Genomic DNA, 20,125 nt, shown 5'->3' on the forward strand with positions numbered 1-20,125 from the left:
TGGATAAGCTAAAAATAAATGGATATTGTTTTCATGAGTTAGTGGAATGAGCTTTGTGGTTAGTATCCTGGTTACTGATCTTGCACAGGGACGATCACCTTAATAGAGTCATTACTGATGATGCTAAATTGGGACAGAGCTGCTCACAGCAGGCAGCACTAATAAACAAGTAGCCTATTTGAAAGCATTAGAAGAAAGAACAAAATGCTATCATTATGGATCCTTTCTCCATTCACAAAATACAGGTAACATGCACAGGGAAGTGGAAGGAAACCATGAAGCAGTCACATATGAACAGCAAATGGAATAATATGACAATGAAATACTGTTCAATACAAGAAGAGAATGGGCTGAAATAAATTATTTTCCTTGGCCTACTGCTACCTGACAGGAGCATGAGCTCCTTAAAGAGCCACCTCTTCTCCTTGTCTTGTAAAACCCGCCAGACCTTAATATAGTTCCAGGCACATAGGCAGATCTCAATAAATATTTGTGGGACTTATAAAGAGTGTGGTGATAAGCACTAGTGAGAGCAATATTAAAAATAGCCACCATTCTCGGAGATTCCTCAGTGACTGGAGTATTTATCCTTAAGCATGTGCTTACTGCATTCAAAATATCTGGCATCCCAATTCTGATATTCTCCCTCCTCAAGTTCCCTAAAGGATTTCTACTTGTCTCGCCATCAGAATATCTTTTTACTTCATAAATAAAATAGATGCCATCAGTGGGGAGAGTGCCCTGCCACCTCCTTCTCCAGTTCTCATCTATACCTAATAGCACCCACGTTTCCAACTCCTAAGATTCACACTTTCACCTGCACACTTTGCCCCATCTTGAATTGCCACCTCAACATTCTCTGGCCTTTTCCAGATATTCTACCTGCACCTCTCTCTTGCCTTTCATTATAGAAATGTATTCAGTTTTCTTCCTTCCATATTTATTTTTTTAAATGAGAAATTTCTGAACTTTCATATGCTTCAAGTTGAGACTCTGTCTCCCTCCTTCTCTTAGTGTCCAAATTATTTAAAAGATATTGCCCACACTTGCTTTCCCAATTTCCCCATTTCCCTATCACCTAAGTCAATTGCAGTTTGACTTCCATCTCCACTATTCTAATAAAATTACCCTCACATACATCACAAGATATCCTAATTTCCAAATCCAACTGGCCTATTTCCAAACTCTTTGATATGTCTAAAGCATTGGTTTGTATTGTCAACCACCAAACTCTTTTCTTGAATGCTCTTTATCCTCTTGCTTTTACTTTTCTCTTAGTTTTGTGTGCACACAGATACCATAGGGCTTCTATTTATCTATGACGTTTGGTAACAAGACCAACTTACTTTCAGCGTTCATGCTAACCAAGGCTGTACTCACCCTCAACATCCTGAAACTCTTTAGCTCTTGATTAATTGTCCTTGATATAACTTTTTCCTAATGGCTACTTTTTTTTTTTTAATTTTTATTTATTATTTATTTATTATGTTTTATTTTTGGCTGTGTTGGGTCTTCGTTTCTGTGTGAGGGCTTTCTCCAGTTGCCGCGAGTGGGGGCCACTCTTCATCGTGGTGCGCGGGCCTCTCATTGTCACGGCCTCTCTTGTTGCGGAGCAGAGGCTCCAGACGCTCAGGCTCAGTAGTTGTGGCTCACAGGCCCAGTTGCTCCGCGGCATGTGGGATCTTCCCAGACCAGGCCTCGAACCCGTGTCCCCTAAATTGGCAGGCAGATTCTCAACCACTGCGCCACCAGGGAAGCCCCTAATGGCTACTTTTTAAAAAATTCCTTAAATATAGGTTTTGCAAAAATTCTTCTAATTTAATGTTGCGTGCCTTTCCTCAATCCCATTTATTTGCTAATGTATCTCATTCTTTCTCATGGATTTCCATTCTTTTCTTTACCTCCCTAGAAAATGCTAACTCTGCATTCCTCTCCCATTCTTTCTCTCTCTCTCTGTCTTCTTAGCTGGAGCCTTCTTCAGGCCTCATGGATTATTGCAATGACTTCTTAACTTCTTGGCACCCAATCCTCCAGTCTATCCTCTGCATTACTCTTTGGTTACATGCCAAAAAATAAATGCGATATAACAGTATTTTTATTTGCCCTCTACTGCATAGAGAAAAGATCTCCACATGAAGGTGCACATACCCAGACGTGGACAAAAAACAATGCACATGACTGTAAGATCATGACATCAGGTGTGTGTCCTTCTATGCATAGAGTTGTGCTGAGAAAATGTCTGTTAAATGGAAGAATGTAAGAATTCTCTTATCAAAATGTGTAGTCAAAATGTGCAGTACTCATAATACATTCTTACTTTCACATATTCTACAAGCTTTTACTGCAAATATATGTTGCAAAAAGTACAGCATTTAAATTGCAATCTGTTGTGTACTTTCTGTTATACTTCTCTGAACAAATATCTGAAACCCCTTGAGTGCTGAATGTCAGAGATGATTGAAATCCCTCTGAGTCACAAATTTAAAATGTGTTCTCTATGATGGTGAAGATTTTACATTATGCAAAAGATATAATTGGATACTCTATCCTGAAAGAAAGACAAGATAAATATTACAGAATTCTCTATACCTAATTCCTCTCCTTTTAAGAGTAGAAATAAATTGTTATCAGAGTACATGATAGTAGAAAATAAAATATAAAATGATACTGTCAACATCTATTTTGTTTTCTTTCTGATTCAAGTAGCCCCTAAGTTAAGCATACAGACTCGCTGCTGAATTTTTGTTGTTGTTATTGTTAAATTCAGTCTAGCATCTCACTGAATGAATAAGAATTTGTCTGTTGAGTGAGGAATTAGGTCCTTTCGAAATTTCAGGGAGTCTGGCAAACCTCAGAGACTCTGACCTTCCGCTACCACTGCCAAACCATAGCAGAGTCATTTGTCAGCAGAGTTTTCCAAGCAGAGTTAGCCAGAGAGATGAGTAGAGATTACATTGCTGCTTAAAACCTCTAATTTCAGGGGCACTGAATAAGCTAACAATTTCTCAAACATTTCCCAAGCAGACTAGAGAGATACAAGCATTTTAAGAATTTATACTTACTCTTTAAAGATTTTTAGGGAAGTGGGGAAGTGTATTTTATACAGATGTCATTTTTAACCTAGGAATTATAACTTACTAGGTAGTTTAATCATCAAGAATCGGTTTACCTGATTTAATTACTACATATAATCACCTATAAGCAGAGTCCTAAAAAACATAGTTTGTCTAAGAGGAAATAAATCAGATGCAAGCATTAACTTGTCCTAGTCACTGTACAGCAGCAGGCAAGAGTTAGTCACGGTGCTAGGATGAGTGTGCAGGGTGTAAACTAGTAACCAGGAAGCAGGCAATGAAAGAGCAATGGGAAGAAGCTGAAGACATTTTTTAACCTCATAATTTTGCCTAGGATCAGCTCAATTGCCAGGTAAATAAAACTCAAACTCTATGGGGTTTTTTTTTTCTTTTTTGGATCAGAAATAATGTTTAAAATCATCCATTTCTAGAAACACCGCCAGTCAAATGGAAAGATGACTGACACGTTTGTTCCATTGGCAGATGTTTTGGATATTGATTTTGTTAGTGTATAAGCTGTTTGGCTTGGGTGTCTACATACTGCTTTTCGTAGGTGACTAAAAATCTCTGCACCTGCCAGATCTCGTATTTAACGTTCAACAGTTGTTGGTGCTGGCAGGAATATCATTCAGAGATAAAAATCTCTACTACTTATGCCATTTTAGGTGGACTATTATCAAAAAGCAAGTAAATGACAACCTGGATTAATTCAAACTTAAATTCAGGGTTCTGATTTTGGGCTTTGAGTCTGCTAAGACAGTTAATCTAATACTCAGCACTTAATCAACTTCATAAAAGCATCACAGTAACATGAATAGATAATCTAAGAGCATAAGAAACAACTGGCATTTACCTTATTTTAATTACCATAATGACCTGCAAATGCAGAATCACTGTCTCTAAAATTTTGGAAGTTTTTGTCTCACCACATTAATCTTTCTAATGTGATACAATAAACTTTTCTATATTTTTCAGTTTTTAAGTTGGATCATAATTGGGCTATATATTTTGTTCAGATCACATATTTAGAGGTCTGATTTCAAAGAAGCAAGCAAAAGTGGCTTGTAAAAATATATTAGTTATATCATGTCTCCATGGATACTGTGATAGACCATTGATTAAAATGTGATAGCCGCTTTTTTTAAATTAATTAATTAATTTATTTATTTATTTATTTATTTTTGGCTGTGTTGGGTCTTCATTTCTGTGCGAGGGCTTTCTCTAGTTGTGGCAAGCGGGGGCCACTCCTCATCACGGTGCGCGGGCCTCTCACCATCGCGGCCTCTCTTGTTGTGGAGCACAGGCTCCAGACGCGCAGGCTCAGTAGTTGTGGCTCACGGGCCCAGTTGCTCCGCGGCATGTGGGATCTTCCCAGACCAGGGCTCGAACCCGCGTCCCCTGCATTGGCAGGCGGATTCTCAACCACTGCGCCACCAGGGAAGCCCGATAGCCGCTTTTTTAATTAAAGAAGGAATCAAAAGTCACTAATTAAAAGCTGATACGATTTTAATACAAACATATACCATGTACTTTTCATTGGATAATACTCACACAAAAACTAAAGCATCTCTTCCTGATTTTTATTTTTTTGTCTTACCAGAGCATAATATTCAATGTAATAACATCAGCTATTAATATCTGCTATGTGCTGAGCACTGTTCTGCGGGCCTAGAGACAAAACAGAAAGAAAGTGTTCTGTTTTGGTGAAGTTTACAATCCAAACATGAATTTTAAAAAACCTGTATACTGTTGGGGACCAACCATTCTTTACCATAGCTGATTCTGCAAAGTTAACTATGTTGCCAGGCGAAAGAAATAAAATGTCTCAACATATTGAATTCCATTTTTTTAAGAATTTTATTTTAAAAATATATTTTAAAATTAATGGTTATGAATGAATTTTACTTTTATGATTCTAAAATTCCAAGTTGGTCCACTACTTAATTACTGCCAAAATAGAGGTGCTAATCTACCCCACTAAAAACAACCTCATTATTTTTGTTAGATACAAAGCAACATTTATTTGACATAATTTTAGACTCATTTTGACTCATCTATTTACGTCTCTATATGATTTGCCATCCATTTATTTTGCAGGACATGCCTGGAAATGACAAAGCTCAAGGTTAAATGGTCTGTAGAGGCTGAGCTGGGTTTCATAATTGCTCTGAGTATTTAAATACACACAGTACACTTTTTTTTTTTTCAGGATGAAATTATAGTGGCCAGATACAAGGGGCCTTTTTATCTATGAGTTAAAATAGACTCCAAACTGCCTCCTGAGGAAATTTGGGACCAACCCTTCCCAACAGATATTTGCTGAGTAGAAATGGGGTAGCTGTTATCCCAGCTCCTTCTAAGCCCCCTCCTCCTTCCTTAGAACTGCTGGTCTACTCCCAGACCACAGAACAATAAAGTGTGCAGCTCTGCTCTTCATTAATAACACAAAGCAGTTGCACTCCAAGCTCTTGTTAGGGAATCCAACTACAAATTACTGCCACTCAGTACCCATCAAAACTTTAGTTAAGAGAGTGGTATCTGGAAAATTTTCTGAAGTGTAATTGAATCCACATAGAGGAGCCATTAAAATCAACCCATGGATTAAGCCTGACGAACAGAGAAATGCACACCTAGACATCCAAACGTTGCCCCCCCACAGAAATACTTCTCGTCAATTGTGCTTTCACCTTGGCATCATGCCCAGGCCTGCACTGCAGGATTCTGTAACAAAAAGTCCCATAAAACACTTTGATGTAGTTACTACAACAATTTCTTGAGGATACTGTTCACTGTGTCACAGTTCCCTTCTTATGAGGACTCAAAGGAGAAGTTTTTCTCTGGACTCAGTGCCAGGAATAATTGTGCTTCTTCTAGGCAACAGGTGAGCTTCTATTTTATTGGCACTGGGCAACATGTTTCCTCTAATGTCAAAACTCAAGAGTCAGATGTGTGGCCTGCCTCAAGCAAGTTTAGATGCCTTTATGGCACTCTTGAATTCATCTCATGTTTCCTTCTTTTGCTTTCCTTCTCCCCCATTGGCATTTATTTTTTTACTTCAATTTATCTAAATATATGAAAGCTACCATAAATCCTTTTCTGGAAAAAATGTGATAAATAAGGAAGATTAATAATCTGAGATAATAAACAGCATATATTTTCCATTTTCTCATGTCAGTCTCCCTACTTGACTCATTGACTGAGAGACAGTGAGCCAGCTTTTGCCCCAGGAGCAGCTGTCAAAAATAGACTGGAACAAAAAAAGCAAAAATAAACAAACAAGCAAAAAAAAAACCTCGTTCGTAGCTTCTAATTGTGAAAGGATTCATTGGATATAAAGAAAAAAAAAATGAGGCTGTGAAATGAACATAAAGAATGTTTTTCTTCCAGTTACCACATAAAGAATCCTCAGAGTTAAGAGAGGCAGAAGAGAAAAGAAAATAAACTATACTAAGAGGCATTGCAGGTGCCAGGTCTCTGCCCACGTTCTTAGCTTGCATGGACTAGCACCGCTCCTGTCCTGGCTAGAGCACGGGTAGTCAGCAGCTTCACAGGAGTGATGAAGAGGGCCTTACAGAGCAACAGGAGTAACCACGGACGCTTGAGTACTTGCAGCCCTCAGAGAGGCATAGACGAATAGCCAGGTCTCCAGCAGCCAGGCCCAGGAAGACATGGCTAGAGGTTCAGAGGCTGGGCGTCGAGGGACCGTGTTGGGGCTAGGGTTACTGCAACAGGACCTGGCAGAACAAAGGTCAGAGGCATCAACACTGAGAACTCTGCTGGGGCCTTCTGCATCAGGAGAAGAAGAGCAGCGTGGCCCGCGAGGGAGATTGAGGCAGGATCACTCCTCTCCAGCCACTCTGCTGGTAGCAGTTAGGTCCCCTGGAGGTTAGAAACAGAAGCAGGATGAGAAGCAGCAACAAGAGGGCTCTGAGAACAGTGAACTACAGTGAGACTGGGCTAAACCAAAAACGAATGTTAAATACTTGTGCTGACAAAGGGAGACCTGTAAAGATCCTAGGTTAATTTGTCATCAAGCAGGTGGGTACCTCAGTGTAAGGAAATTACAAAGGGTGATATTTGAAAGTTACATTTTTGCAATCTGTGACCAAAATATGAGTCTGTTAAGTCAATAAATAATACTTATACATGAGTGTATACATAAGTCTGTAATCTAGATTCTCCTCCTACCTCTCTTTTAGAAATTTTCATTCTGAAGTCAATAATTGTATAATGCAATATGGATATATCGAAGTGCTCATTCCCATTTCTATTCTTAGGCTCCAAGGAGCAGTTCCTAAACCCCAAACTTCTTTTGGTCTATATAGGACAACCCTCTCATTATTCTCCTCCTATTAGTTTGGGTATTTTTTTCCTGTATTTTTACTTCCATAATTTGAATGTATGTCATTCAACTTTGAATGTATATTCTATTCAGGCTTTTTTCTTTCCCCTCTTTTATTTCCTACAATGGAGATTTCATTCATTCTCTCAGTCATCTCTCAAGTAAAATGATATCCAATCTTTATCCTCAGCCATATCTCTTTCAAACTCATGTTCCAAACCCCAAATTGCTACTTGGTTATTTCTAGTCATATTTCTCATTATAGCCTCAAACACAACATATTAAAACTGAAATTATCAACTTCTCCTTAAGCCAGATTCCATTGCCAGGTTACCACCATTCTCTCAAGCCCCTGCAAAATATATATACATTATCTGCTTTTCTTTCTCTCTTACCATAAAAAATGAGTCAAAAACTTTCTTGTTATTAACCTCCTACCCAAGTCTTTCTACTGCATTCCCACTGTCATTTCCCCAGTCTAGATTAACTTTTGGATCCTCCATTTCCATGACTAGCTGTGGAACAAAGAACGTAGATTTTGGTGTTCAGATGAACCTAGGTTGGACTACCTTGTGTGACCTTCAGCAAGTCACTTAAAATTTACAGTTTCTTCATCTGTAAAATGGAGATTAAAAATAGCTGCCTTACAGATTTGATGTGAGGATAACCTGAAATAATTTATCTGAAGACTTAGCACAAGTCTAGTACCCGCTTAGGAAAATCTGTTATCACAATTATTCCCACAATTGCTCCTTTCTTCCACCTCAGACTCCTGAGAATCACTGAAGAAAATCATACAATTCTGTAAGTTCAAAATCACGAAGAGTAGCTAGGCTTCCAATAATAATTCATTATTTTTTTAATCAGCTTCTTCTTCTCCTTTTACTTTCAGAACATTTCTGAACCTTCACCATTCCCCATAAGCCATTTTACCTGTTTTCATTCCATTTAAGCTCAGGTGTCATTTTTGTCTTCAACCTTACATACACAACTGAGGCTGTCAGGTTTATTCATCTCATCTTTCTACCTTCACACCAATAAGCTGATCTAACTATGCCCCCTCTCTTATTCCTTTGCTCCCAGTTTTAGGCACAGAGGTGTCCTCGCCTTTGTTCAGGGTCAACCCTTCATCTCTTCTTTTGATCACTCACTTCCCATATTATCTCATTCAGGAATTTGTTCCATTACTAATGTCCCCTTTTCTACTACATCCTAAATATCCATGTCTACTTACTCTTTGCCTTAATCTTTAAACACATTTGAAACTTCTCATCCTGACATGTCCCTCCCTGGTCTAAGATCTAAACTTGAGCTACCATCCTAATCCTCCTTTACCCTTCCAGGCAAAATTTCTTAGAAGGGTATATTTTATTCACTCTACACACTTCTTCAATTCTGTATTTCTTAGCCTCTTGGAAACAGACTTGCCCATCCTCTAAATTAGATCCTATCTAGGCTGTCAATCACCTGACTGTTTTAAAATAGGCCCCTTCACTAAATTTGCATTTACCCCTCATGACTTCTTGAATTTTCTTTACGTTTGTCTTCCATGACCCTACTGTTCCCTACAGTTTCCAGAACTGTCCCTTTATAGTCTTCCTTGTGAGTCGTCTCCTCTGCTTGATGCTTAGGTGTGCTTCTCTGGAGTGAAATCTCATGTATTTTCACACTTTGAACAATCATTTGTATGCAAATAATTACCAATTATATATGTATGCTTTTAGTCCTGAGCTCTTCTCTGAGCTCCAGTCCTACATGTACAATTCTTGACTCAGTTACTCAGCTAAGCCTCTTCATTTAACTCTTCCACCGGCTCATCAACTTCAACGTGTACAAAAGAGAACTTAAACTTAGCATCTCTCCTCAAAACTCATTTCTCCTCTTTCATCCCAAATTTCAGTTAGTGATATTGTCATTGCAATAGTGAGTTGCCCTTGTCAGAAGCTTGCTCTCCCACTTGTCACCCCTGCATTGAATCAGTGACTGAATCTTATATAACTAACTTACAAAATGATTGATTCTCCAATTCATAGTGTTTTCTCCATTCCTAGCATCAATGATATTATTCAGTCCCTCAACATTTCTCACCCGGTCTAAGGAAATATATTCTAAATAGTAAGCATAAAAAAAAAGTTAATATAACATACTTGCAAAGATTGTACACTTAGAACTGTATTCATATGTTCAAATACTAACTTCAATAACTTACTAGCTCTGCAATCTTAGGCAATTTTTACAACCTCTCTCTGCTTCAATTTCCTTTCCATCAAGAGGAATGTGGCATCTTTACCTGGGCAACTATTACTTATTCCTTAAGGCCCAATTAAGATGTCACCTGTTCCAGCACCCCTTCCCAGAGACCTCAAGTTAAATCAAGTATCTCCTCTCTGTGATCTCTTGATATCCTCTGTAGCCTCTACCTTAAAACATATTTCAATCTGTTCTGCTACAATATGTATTTATTTAATGAAAATTAGCTCATTTGTGATTGCTAAAGTAGGGGAATGATGTCGGTATAATGCAGAACTTAATATAATGTTCGTTCATTCATAACTTTCTCAATACTTTGAAGAGATCAAGGGCAAACTTTCTCACAATCGTAGAGAACATGTTAGTAATACACAAAACCTTAAGGAAAAAGGTTGAAAATCTAAGAGTGGCATGGAGTTAGTTGCTTCAAAGACTGTTACACTTTCCACAATATTAATTAACCTAGGGAATTTGAAAGTACAGATGAAGTAACTATGAAGACATTTTCTCATATGTTAAATACCCTGGATAAGATTTTTCAATTTTGTTGTACCTGATCTGTTATAGGTGAATGTTCCCAAAGACTTCAGAGTTATGAGTGCAAGGGTTAAAAGTCTGCAAAGGAGCAACTGGCTTTGTTACTGGATGCAAATGTCAGGGGAGATATAGCTGTGCTACTGTTTTTATTAAGATTGTTACTGCTTTTGTTAGTGCTGTGGTTTCAAAGTTATATAGGCTTTTAGTGGTCTGCACAATCCTATTTCTCCTTTAAGCCGTGTTACTTTTAATATACAATTTTCCAACACACAAATATTTTTCAGGAATATATATATTTGTACCATCATTCCCTACCTCAGTAACATTTGATGGACTGAATGAAACTACAGAAGGTACTAAATAAATGCTACTTCTTTTTCCTCATTTGTATTCCTCCCTTCAGTCTCTCCTCCCTTAAATTCAACCAAAACCAAGGCTCTGTGTATGTAACTTTCCTACAAAAATATTTCAGTTGCATACACAGTAAAGTCCATGTCTCCTTACTTTAGTAGCCAAGGATGCACCTGCTCTGCTGCCAGTCAGTCATTCTGAATTCCTGGTGCCTGCTTGTCAAGTCAGTTCACTGTGTTCCTGCTGCACAATGTATATTTATTTCCTCCCATATTTTGCTCATGTCCTTTTCTCGCCATCTTCCCCAGAATGGACTACCAACACCACTCTAATTATCAAAGTTCCTAGATTTATTTTAGCACCACCTCATCTCACTCTCCTCTCACTGAAGCAGCTATTGTAATAATTTGTAATATTCATTTGTCATTAACCAGTTACTCTCATACACTATTATTTATCTTTTTATTAAATACGGTCTAAATCTAGACAGTATGAGGTAGGCCTGAAACTTGCATTTCTTATAGCCCCACAGTCTAAAACAGAAACTTGTAATTAATAGAAAGCTGTTGATGATAAAGAAAAAGTAAAACTGAGAGCATCGGAATAAGTCATATTAAACTGAAGTAAAAACCAAGCAGATCAGCTAAGCATGCTAAGAGGTTACCGTGGTAATATACATGTGAGGCTTTGTGCAACTGCACTCATCTTGTTTCAGTGGGAATGGGAAAAAAGAGAAAGAAAAAAAAGAGAGAAGGGAAACAGAACTACATTAGGTAAACAAAGAATAAGAATAAACAAAAAACCGAATCTGAGTTACAAAGTCCACTGATAAGAAAAAATGATCACATCACTGAAACAGATAAAGGATGATAAAACTTATTGTAGGGAAAAAATGAAGAATTTGGTTACCTTTCTTCTGTATTCAGGGTGAATGAAGTACATGGTGATGTAATGCAAAAACTGTAACTCAATTTAAATTCAATGGTATCCTTTACTCCTTAAGCATTTGTCTATCTTGCTTCATTATCTGTGAACTCTTATTTACCCTGCTAAGTGATGCCAACCATCCCAAACTAACAGTTGATAAAAACAAAAATACCCTGAAATAATTCATATACATATGAACTCGTGTAAACATTTCTAGTGAAAGAAATCAGTTGAGTCCAAAATACACTAAGAGTGGCCATGTGTAACTTAGAATACACTTTAAAATCCCCAGTATAGGGAATTCCCTGGTGGTCCAGTGGTTAGGACTCCGTGCTTCTACTGCAGGGGGCATGGGTTCCATCCCTGGTCAGGGAACTAAGAGCCCACAAAAAAAAAAAAAAAAGAAAACCCCAGAAACTCCAATATATTAATAGTAAGCCTAAGAAAAAGTTAGCATGAAAGTTTTAAAAAGCTTACCTAATGTACGACCACTTAACTCTGAATTACATAGTTTAAGGTAAGAAATTTTTTTAGCTCACAACCACCCAGTTATTTGGTTTAATGGTTTTCTCCTTTATTCTAAAAACTAATAGTAAAGGATAAGAGTATATGTTATATTCACAAAAGAATAATGTGAAACTTATCTCCTTCATTTCTTTTAGACTATAATATATATATCAAGGTGATTTAGAAAATGACTGTTTCACATAAGTCACTGGAATATTTGCTTACTTTGTTTGTATTACTTTGTATTTCCTCTCCCAAAATCTGTTCATTGTACAAAATATTTTAATTGAAAATCAAGAAATTAAAATGATTTCAGATCATTACATAAATCTGGAATGAATGAAACCATCAGGTCTAATTGCTCCTAGAGCCTAAATTTATGTGAGGTATGCATTTCTTAGTTATTTTTCAGTGGAAGTTAGAAGATTAATCCAATACTCCTAAAAATGCAGAGTCCTAAAATCTTATTAATATTTTCTTGTAAGTGGAGGGATTGTGTCTTTCATTGATACGGTGAAATTATCTTAATACACTCACTAATTTGTAGTTAAATTTTTAAAAACTTTGATTTTAATTTGTTTCTTAGGCTATCTATTAAGACTTTCTTATGGAAGACTTTCTTAAGGAAAATTATGTTATTTTCTGCAATAAAACTTCTAAATCCACAGTTTGAATCTAAAGCAATTGAGATTATTCCTTCCAATTAGTCCTTGGAAGAAATCAAACCAACAATTATACTTTTTCTTTGTTTTATTCTAGGCATGTCTTAGAATTTTGTGATGATAATAACAAAGACCAATATTTATTGAGTGGCTAGCATTGTCAACCACTGTTCCTGAGGCTTTACAGATATTAGCTCACTTAATCTGACTCAACTCTGTGAAGTTAAGTGATAATATTATTCCTGTTTCTTAAAGGAACCAATCGAGACTTCAAAAAGTGATGTAACTTGCCCAAACATATGTCATGAGAAAGCTGTCGAAGTGGTATTTATAACTATGTCTGTTTTAAACTATAATCCTTACCCCATATTGGTAAAAGAAAAGAATACTTGTTTTTTTCATTAATTTTTTCAGTGAAATTTATTTAACTGTTATACTGTACTTTTTATGTATGTCTTTGAAATCATAAGCAACCCATCTTCATGATGGTGTCTGAAAATACAACCTAAATATAATTTTAAAATATTATAGAGAAAATGTTAATTCCAAGATAGAGTTATGATTATTTAGTAATATAAACTTTTCTGCTTCTCTCAGATCCACAATTTCAATGTCATTTGTCAGAAATATTCAGCATCTAAGGTGTTTGTCCTATGTGCTTGTAAAGAGACTGCTGAGATAAAGGGAGAATTTTCATTGCTGAGAGGGCTGAACAAGTGTCAAGCTGGTCATTTTTCAGCTTACAGGCCGATTAGTTACAACAGTTCAACTAGAAAGTCATTGCCCAGGGCAGTGTTTAAAGTGGTAGATTCTATGATATAAACTGGCAGAGGAACATTAAAGCAAGTGGGAGAAGAGGGTCCTTTTGGGGAAGAACGTGGTAGAAAACATGAAAAACAAAATGCACTTTGAGACTCTCTGGGACTTGATGGGAAGGCCACCCACACAAGTCATCTCCTATTGTAGCTGCACAAAAGAGGGCCCCCTCCTTGTACATTTGCATCTATTTCATGTTCCTTTTTTTTTTGGAGTAATGTGATTTAGCACTGGTGTCTGCTGGATAAAAAGAGTCTGATTAATGTGTGGCACTTCATGTTATAGCATATACACCCCTGTAAGTGATGGAAGACCCTCACATAATTGGATCTGAAATGGAATAAAATGATGAAAAACTTAGCCTAGCCTTTGTCTTTATATGCTACAGTGGGGACAGTCAAGAGGTCAGGATATTCGGAAATGATGAGGGGCATTTTATAGTCTCTGCTGGTAAAAATTTGTTTAACACAATCCCATGATTAAAAGGAATGTGCATCCTGCTTTTGCACCAAGGTACAAGAGGGGGAATAATAAATTGGTGCCATTGACAAGATGTCATTTGTTATCTGCTTTAAAATGTCAGGTCATGTCATTGTGGTGAAATATTTTCTCTCTTGATGTATGTCTTACAAAGCGTGTTCAATGTTTGGCACTATTCTATTTCAATAAAAGAAAACAGCTTTTAATCTGGAAAGCACTGTCACCAGGAGGAAAAGAAGGTCATTCGAGACTCTTATTTGGCCATTTCTCCACAACCCTCCATTAGCACTATATTTCAGTAACCCAGTTGGTCCAAGTTCTTTCTTTAATTTATCTTTTGAGGAGTGTAATTATCCATCTGCTCTCTTGGCCAAAGGCAGGGAGAAAAAAGGATTTTAGATATTGCAAGGTTATGAAAAGACCAAAACCTGGTAACTGCATATTTTTATGTGTTTTACCTATGTGATTATTAGATTCTTCATAACACTTTCTCTCTAAAAGTCTCAGGATACAAACATAGAAAACAAAGTTCTCCTAGATTATATCAATTAAAAGTAAGTGAAGAGAATTTTAAAAGCCAAAACAAGGAGAAAAAATACAGAAGTTATATATTTGCGGGTTATGATACTGTTACACTGATATATAATTTAAATTACTATGAATGTGAATTATGTAAAATACAAGATATTAAAGACTCAGTTAAGTTGTTTTCCATTTTTCACATGTCCACATTTTCAATGTAAACTCATTATAGTGACGTTGGACAGAATGTGTTTGTCTTGCACTACACCAAGCTGGTTTCTTGAATTATGGAACCATGTTTCCATTGAGCTGGAAGAGCAGAATCTGTTTTGGATGGTAGTGGTGCAGAAGGAAATATCATGTCCTGGGACACGTGCAAGTCCCTGGGACGGGCCACGAAGTGAGGGTGCTTGGCTTGGCGCAGGAAAGAAGAGTGGGAGGAAGTAGAGTGAAAACGAGTTTATTTAGGAAGGTATACATTCCATACACAGAATGTGGTCTGTCTCAGAAGGCAAGAGTGGCCCGGGGTATAGGGTTGTTAGTTTTTATGGGCTGGGTAATTTCCTATGCTAATGAGTGGGAGGAATATTCTTGCTGTTCCAGGAGAAAGGGTGGGGATTTCTAGGAGTTGGGCCACTGCCCACTTCTTGGCCTTTTATGGTCAGCCCTGGAACTGTCATGGCGCTAGGGGGAGTGATTTTTTAGTATTCTCGTGAAGGTATAATGAGCTAAAGATCAATGACCAGACATTGCTCAAAGTCATTTTGGTTTTAGCTGGTTCCGCCTGGTTTTTGTCATATCCTATTTTTCTCAATGGCTGTGCCCACCTCCTCATTCTTTTAACAATTGTGCCCTGCCCCCTTCCTTCCTGTCTCAGTAGGAAATAAATTACCCAACAAGTGAGTAAGTGAGAAAGTATCCTATTTCTTGTTAGACATATCTTAGCTCAATATTTTACACAAAACTCAAAATTGCAATTGTTCAGCTACAAAACCAGATAAAATGAGAAAGAACAAAAATAGCTCTGACCAGTGTCATGGAAGTCACTATAGATGTGCTAAGACCTAATAAGATGTTTTAAGAATAATATTTTGCATACAACTCAGTATGAACATTTGCCTTAAGGGTACCATGAGGGATAGCTCAGAGGTTTAGTGAGGATTGTTATGAAGAGATCAAAAGGTGGGCTTACAGACACCCAAACCTCACTTCAGAAGAGGTGACAACTCTTTCTTGTTGTTGCTTTCATTTTTTAAAAAAAAGGCATTGGTCTGCTATTAAAAGTAGTTTGGAAATTGAAATCTCGTTACCAGAACTCAACTATGTAAATCAGTGTTGCAAATTCAAACGTTCACAGTAGCCGAGCCCATCATTCTCTGAACCAGACAGTGGGAGTGCTCTGTCTGAATGGAGCTTCTCTGCTGCAGCTCACTCTTTCCAATCAGTTTTCAATAGTAGAATAGTAGTTTAAAATTTCAGATTTTATTCATGTGAAATCTTCTGAGTATTTAAAATATATTTTAAAAAATCATGCAGGCCAAACTAAAATTGCCTGTGAGTAGTATGTGACCACCTTCCAGTTGCTGTAAATTAATTATTTTTCAAATTACTGAGGCGTGTTTGTTCAGAACTTTGTAACAAATAAATTACATAGAATGGATTTGCATTATTATTGGCATTAATATTATCTTATTATAAACTTGAAGAAATTGAAGAGGATATTACAGGTGAACAAAAAAATCCATTGAACTTTTACAAACCTCTAGTCATATTCAGGAACCCAAAGAGAAAAAGGCAAATTATTCACCTCAGAAATACCATCTTCCATGAGCTTAGCAACTGGTGGAAAGGGCAGCATAAGCAAATAAACTAAAGGATAAGAACTTTCATGAAAGACGACTGATCTTTAAAGACTTCTATACACACAAGGAAAATCTTCCGTATGAAAATCTAACTCCCTCAGAGACTGCATTTAAATGAATTTCCTATGGTGGTGGCAGCTGCTCCTTCCGTTATACTTAAAAATATCAAGTCTCTATGTTCCTTTTATTTAAAATGTCTACATAGCTAACTAATTTAGGTGAAGATAAAACTTTGCTGCATCCATGCATTAATTCTTTAAACTTGTTAGTGCTTTTAGTGCATAAGAACTGAGCATATCTATATTTTTTAAACGTCTTTATTGGAGTATAATTGCTTTACATTGTTGTGTTAGTTTCTGCGATATAACAAAGTGAATCTGCTATACATATACATATATCCCCATATCCCCTCCCTCTTGCATCTCCCTCCCACCTTCCTATCCCACCCCTCTAGGTCATCACAAAGCACCCAGCTGATCTCCCTGTGCTATGCAGCTGCTTCCCACTAGCTATCTGTTTTACATTTGGTAATGTATATATGTCAATGCCACTCTCTCACTTCGTCCCAGCTTACCCTTCCTCCTCCCCGTGTCCTCAAGTCCATTCTCTATGTCTGTGTCTTTATTCCTGTCCTGCCCCTAGGTTCTTCAGAACCATTTTTTTTTCTTTTTTTTTAGATTCCATATATATGTGTTAGCATACGGTATTTGTTTTTCTCTTTCTGACTTACTTCATTCTGTATGACAGACTCTAGGTCCCTCCACCTCACTACAAATAACTCAATTTCATTTATTTTTATGGTTGAGTAATATTCCATTGTATATATGTGCTACATCTTCTTTATCCATTCATCTGTTGATGGACACTTAGGTTACTTCCATGTCCTGGCTATTGTAAATAGAGCTGCAATGAACATTGTGGTACATGACTCTTTTTGAATTTTTAAGAGAAGAAAAATTTTCTAAAGATATGTAAACCTTAAAGGAGCTGGACTTTGAAAATTTAAGGTGGAATGATCAAATTTTCTTTAATATATCTCTAAGGTAATTTAATAAAAATAATAAGTTATCTCCAGATTCCACAGAAAAACAAAAAGCCAACAGTGTACCCTATAGAGAAGGGATGATATTTGCACAAAAGATGCCTAATGTGACAGAATGATTTATTGAAACTTTAACTTGGATTTTGCTTGGATTGCTGTAAATGCTTTCCCTTCCTGATTCCAAGAAGATGGCCAATATTGTGTTTTCTTCACTCGGAGGTTGCAGAGTAGTCAGGTCCCAAGGAGATGTTCCTAGGCACAAGAAGCTAAGTGCTTTCCTAGGTTTTGTTTGTAAGAGTTATGGAATTCTCTAAATGGAATTATCCATTCCATAATATTCCATAATTCTATGGAATTATCCCAGAAGGGAACGAATGAAAAAAACAAAAGTTACTAAATGAAGAACTGTTGGCAGAAACTTTCTTCCAAAACTGTAAAACGAATAAGGATATTATGAGTATCATAGCATCCTGGAAATGGCAGGACCTCAGTGGAGAATGTCTATGCAATGCACTTAGAGAGACTGGACACTTGAAGCCCAACATCACCACCTTGCAGGTCAACAATGGTTTAGCTTGGTATCTGCATTAGTAAGACTAAGCTGGTTTAGACACTGAGCACATCAACTATGACCAGTGTAGACTGAAACCAGAGGGCCCTTCCCCCACATGTTCTATAACCCATAATAACCTATGGAACTTTGTTCAGTTGTCTACACTTATATCTTTATATTCTCCTCTAAATAGTCTTTGGTAAACTGCAGTTAGTCTCCTGACTTCAACTTCTCATTACCACCGCTTTAGCCAAGGTGGCCAACAAGCTCTCTGTTGCTAAAACCAGAGGACACTTTTTAAGGAATTTAATTGCTACTTTTGACATGGTCTATAGTTCCTTTCTTCTTGAAATGTTCTCTTCCATTACATTCTGTGATTGGTTTTTTTTGTGCGTATGTATATGTGTTTTTCTCTTATCTGTGGATAATCCTTTATAGGCTCCTTTTTGGGCTTTCCTCCCTCTACCCGTTCCGTAAAAGCCCTTCTTCCTTCCTCATGTTAACTCTCCTTCACACTGTTACCTTTTCACTCCACATGTTGTCCTGGGTGATCCTATAGTCTCAAGTTCACCTCTTTTTTATTCACTAATCATCTCAGTTTAAACATTACTTTCTCCAATAAATTATTTTTGACTCTCTAAGTTTAGATTATTTGTCCTTCTGTGTGATCTTTTAGAGCTCAACCTTATTATATCATGTGTCAGATATGTCTCTGGACTATGACCATCTTAGTACAAAAGCTAATCTTGTTCACTGTTGCATCCTCAAGGAGTCACACAGTATCAGACATGTAATCGCCACTCAATAATCATTTACTGATTTTTAAAAAAATAAAATTGATTAAAATAGTGGGACATCCTCAGTATCTCTCTGTCCTCATTCCATGTGTCATAGAGAAATAATATCTTCTAATTAAAAAAAAAAATTCTCCTTAGATCCCAAAAACTCAAATTCCTTGCACTCCTCTTTTTCCTATAACTGAAGTCATTTAATTCAGTCATTCCTCCAGTGTCTAAGATAAACCCTCAGCTTAAACTGGAGGTGGAGTTGTAAAGCAATTGTAGGAAAGCAGAAGTGCAAGAACAAAAGAATCTAAATTGTACTAACTTTGCTCTCTGCTTTGATATCAAATTGTTCTTATAGCTGTATTAACTTTGCCATTTTGTTTCAATTTTTAAAAACTTGGCTTCTGCCTAACTCATTCCTGAATCTGTGTCTTAGCAAAGACTTAGTGGCCCAGTCTCTATGGAATTGTCCCTGTCTTATTCTTGGCAGCCTTTTTTCCATAGATTGGAGTCTGCTTATATTTCACATCCTTGGAGAAACCTTCCATAATTATGCTGACTAGGTTATATTTTCTTGCCATATGGTCTCATAACACAGTATGGCACTTACTCTTGATAAGTATATATTATACTTATATAATTATAAGTATACACCAATTCTATAATTTTGTATGTAAAATTAATATTTGTTTATCTCCCTCACTAAACTGTTTGCTCTATGAAGGCAAACATCATGTCTACCTTGTTCAAAACTCTTATTTTGTGTCACTAGCATAGGATCTGGCACATAACAGGTATTCAGTGGTATATAAGTAGTGAAATAATGAAGCCATCCCTTTGGCTGGGGCATATTTCCCCCCAGCACATTTCCTGAAGTCCAGCTGTCTCTCTTCCTCTAGGTCTTTGCCTTTGGATGCTCCACTTACCTACTGTTACTTTGGACTAACGCAGTGCACTGGCACTCACTGCTGGTCTGAAGCATAGTCTTCTGGTGCCATACCTCTGTGTGTGACTTTTCTCTCAGCACCTAAAATTTAATCTTTTTCTCTACAATAATCATCTAATCCCAGATCTCAGATCCCCTAAGACTGCCTTACTCAGCCACAGTTACCCAAATCCCATCTAATTTTGCTTAAATTGAGACAAATTGCTTTTGTAGCTCAAAAAATACTGGATATGGTTTGACCAAAAGTGATGCTACTCTCAAGTTCATATTTGACATTCCTGCACATCAAGAAATGTCATGATGAGGCAAACTAGGTGACTGTACTTTAAGCAAGATTTCCATGTAGAAAGCCAGTTTAAAATGTCCCCTTCCATTAACACAAGATAATAATAAACATGCTAAAGTCTGCAGAGTGGATGAATTGACAGAAAACATGGATATAGAGTTCCAGAAAGACAGAGGAATTCTG

The 20,125-nt window shown here is 37.0% G+C and overlaps 1 long non-coding RNA gene across 1 annotated transcript in view; it reads left to right on the forward strand.

The window, feature by feature from the left end:
• The first annotated feature begins 1,765 nt into the window (after positions 1–1,765).
• LOC309628616 overlaps positions 1,766–20,125 on the forward strand; it is a 142,074-nt gene continuing 123,714 nt past the window's right edge. The window contains exon 1 of the long non-coding RNA XR_014244586.1: positions 1,766–3,426. This is a non-coding gene — a long non-coding RNA (uncharacterized lncRNA). The remainder of the gene's footprint in view (positions 3,427–20,125) is intronic.

This window comes from Balaenoptera borealis, assembly GCF_965194805.1.
Source record: "Balaenoptera borealis genome assembly, chromosome: 4".
NCBI lineage: Eukaryota > Metazoa > Chordata > Mammalia > Artiodactyla > Balaenopteridae > Balaenoptera > Balaenoptera borealis.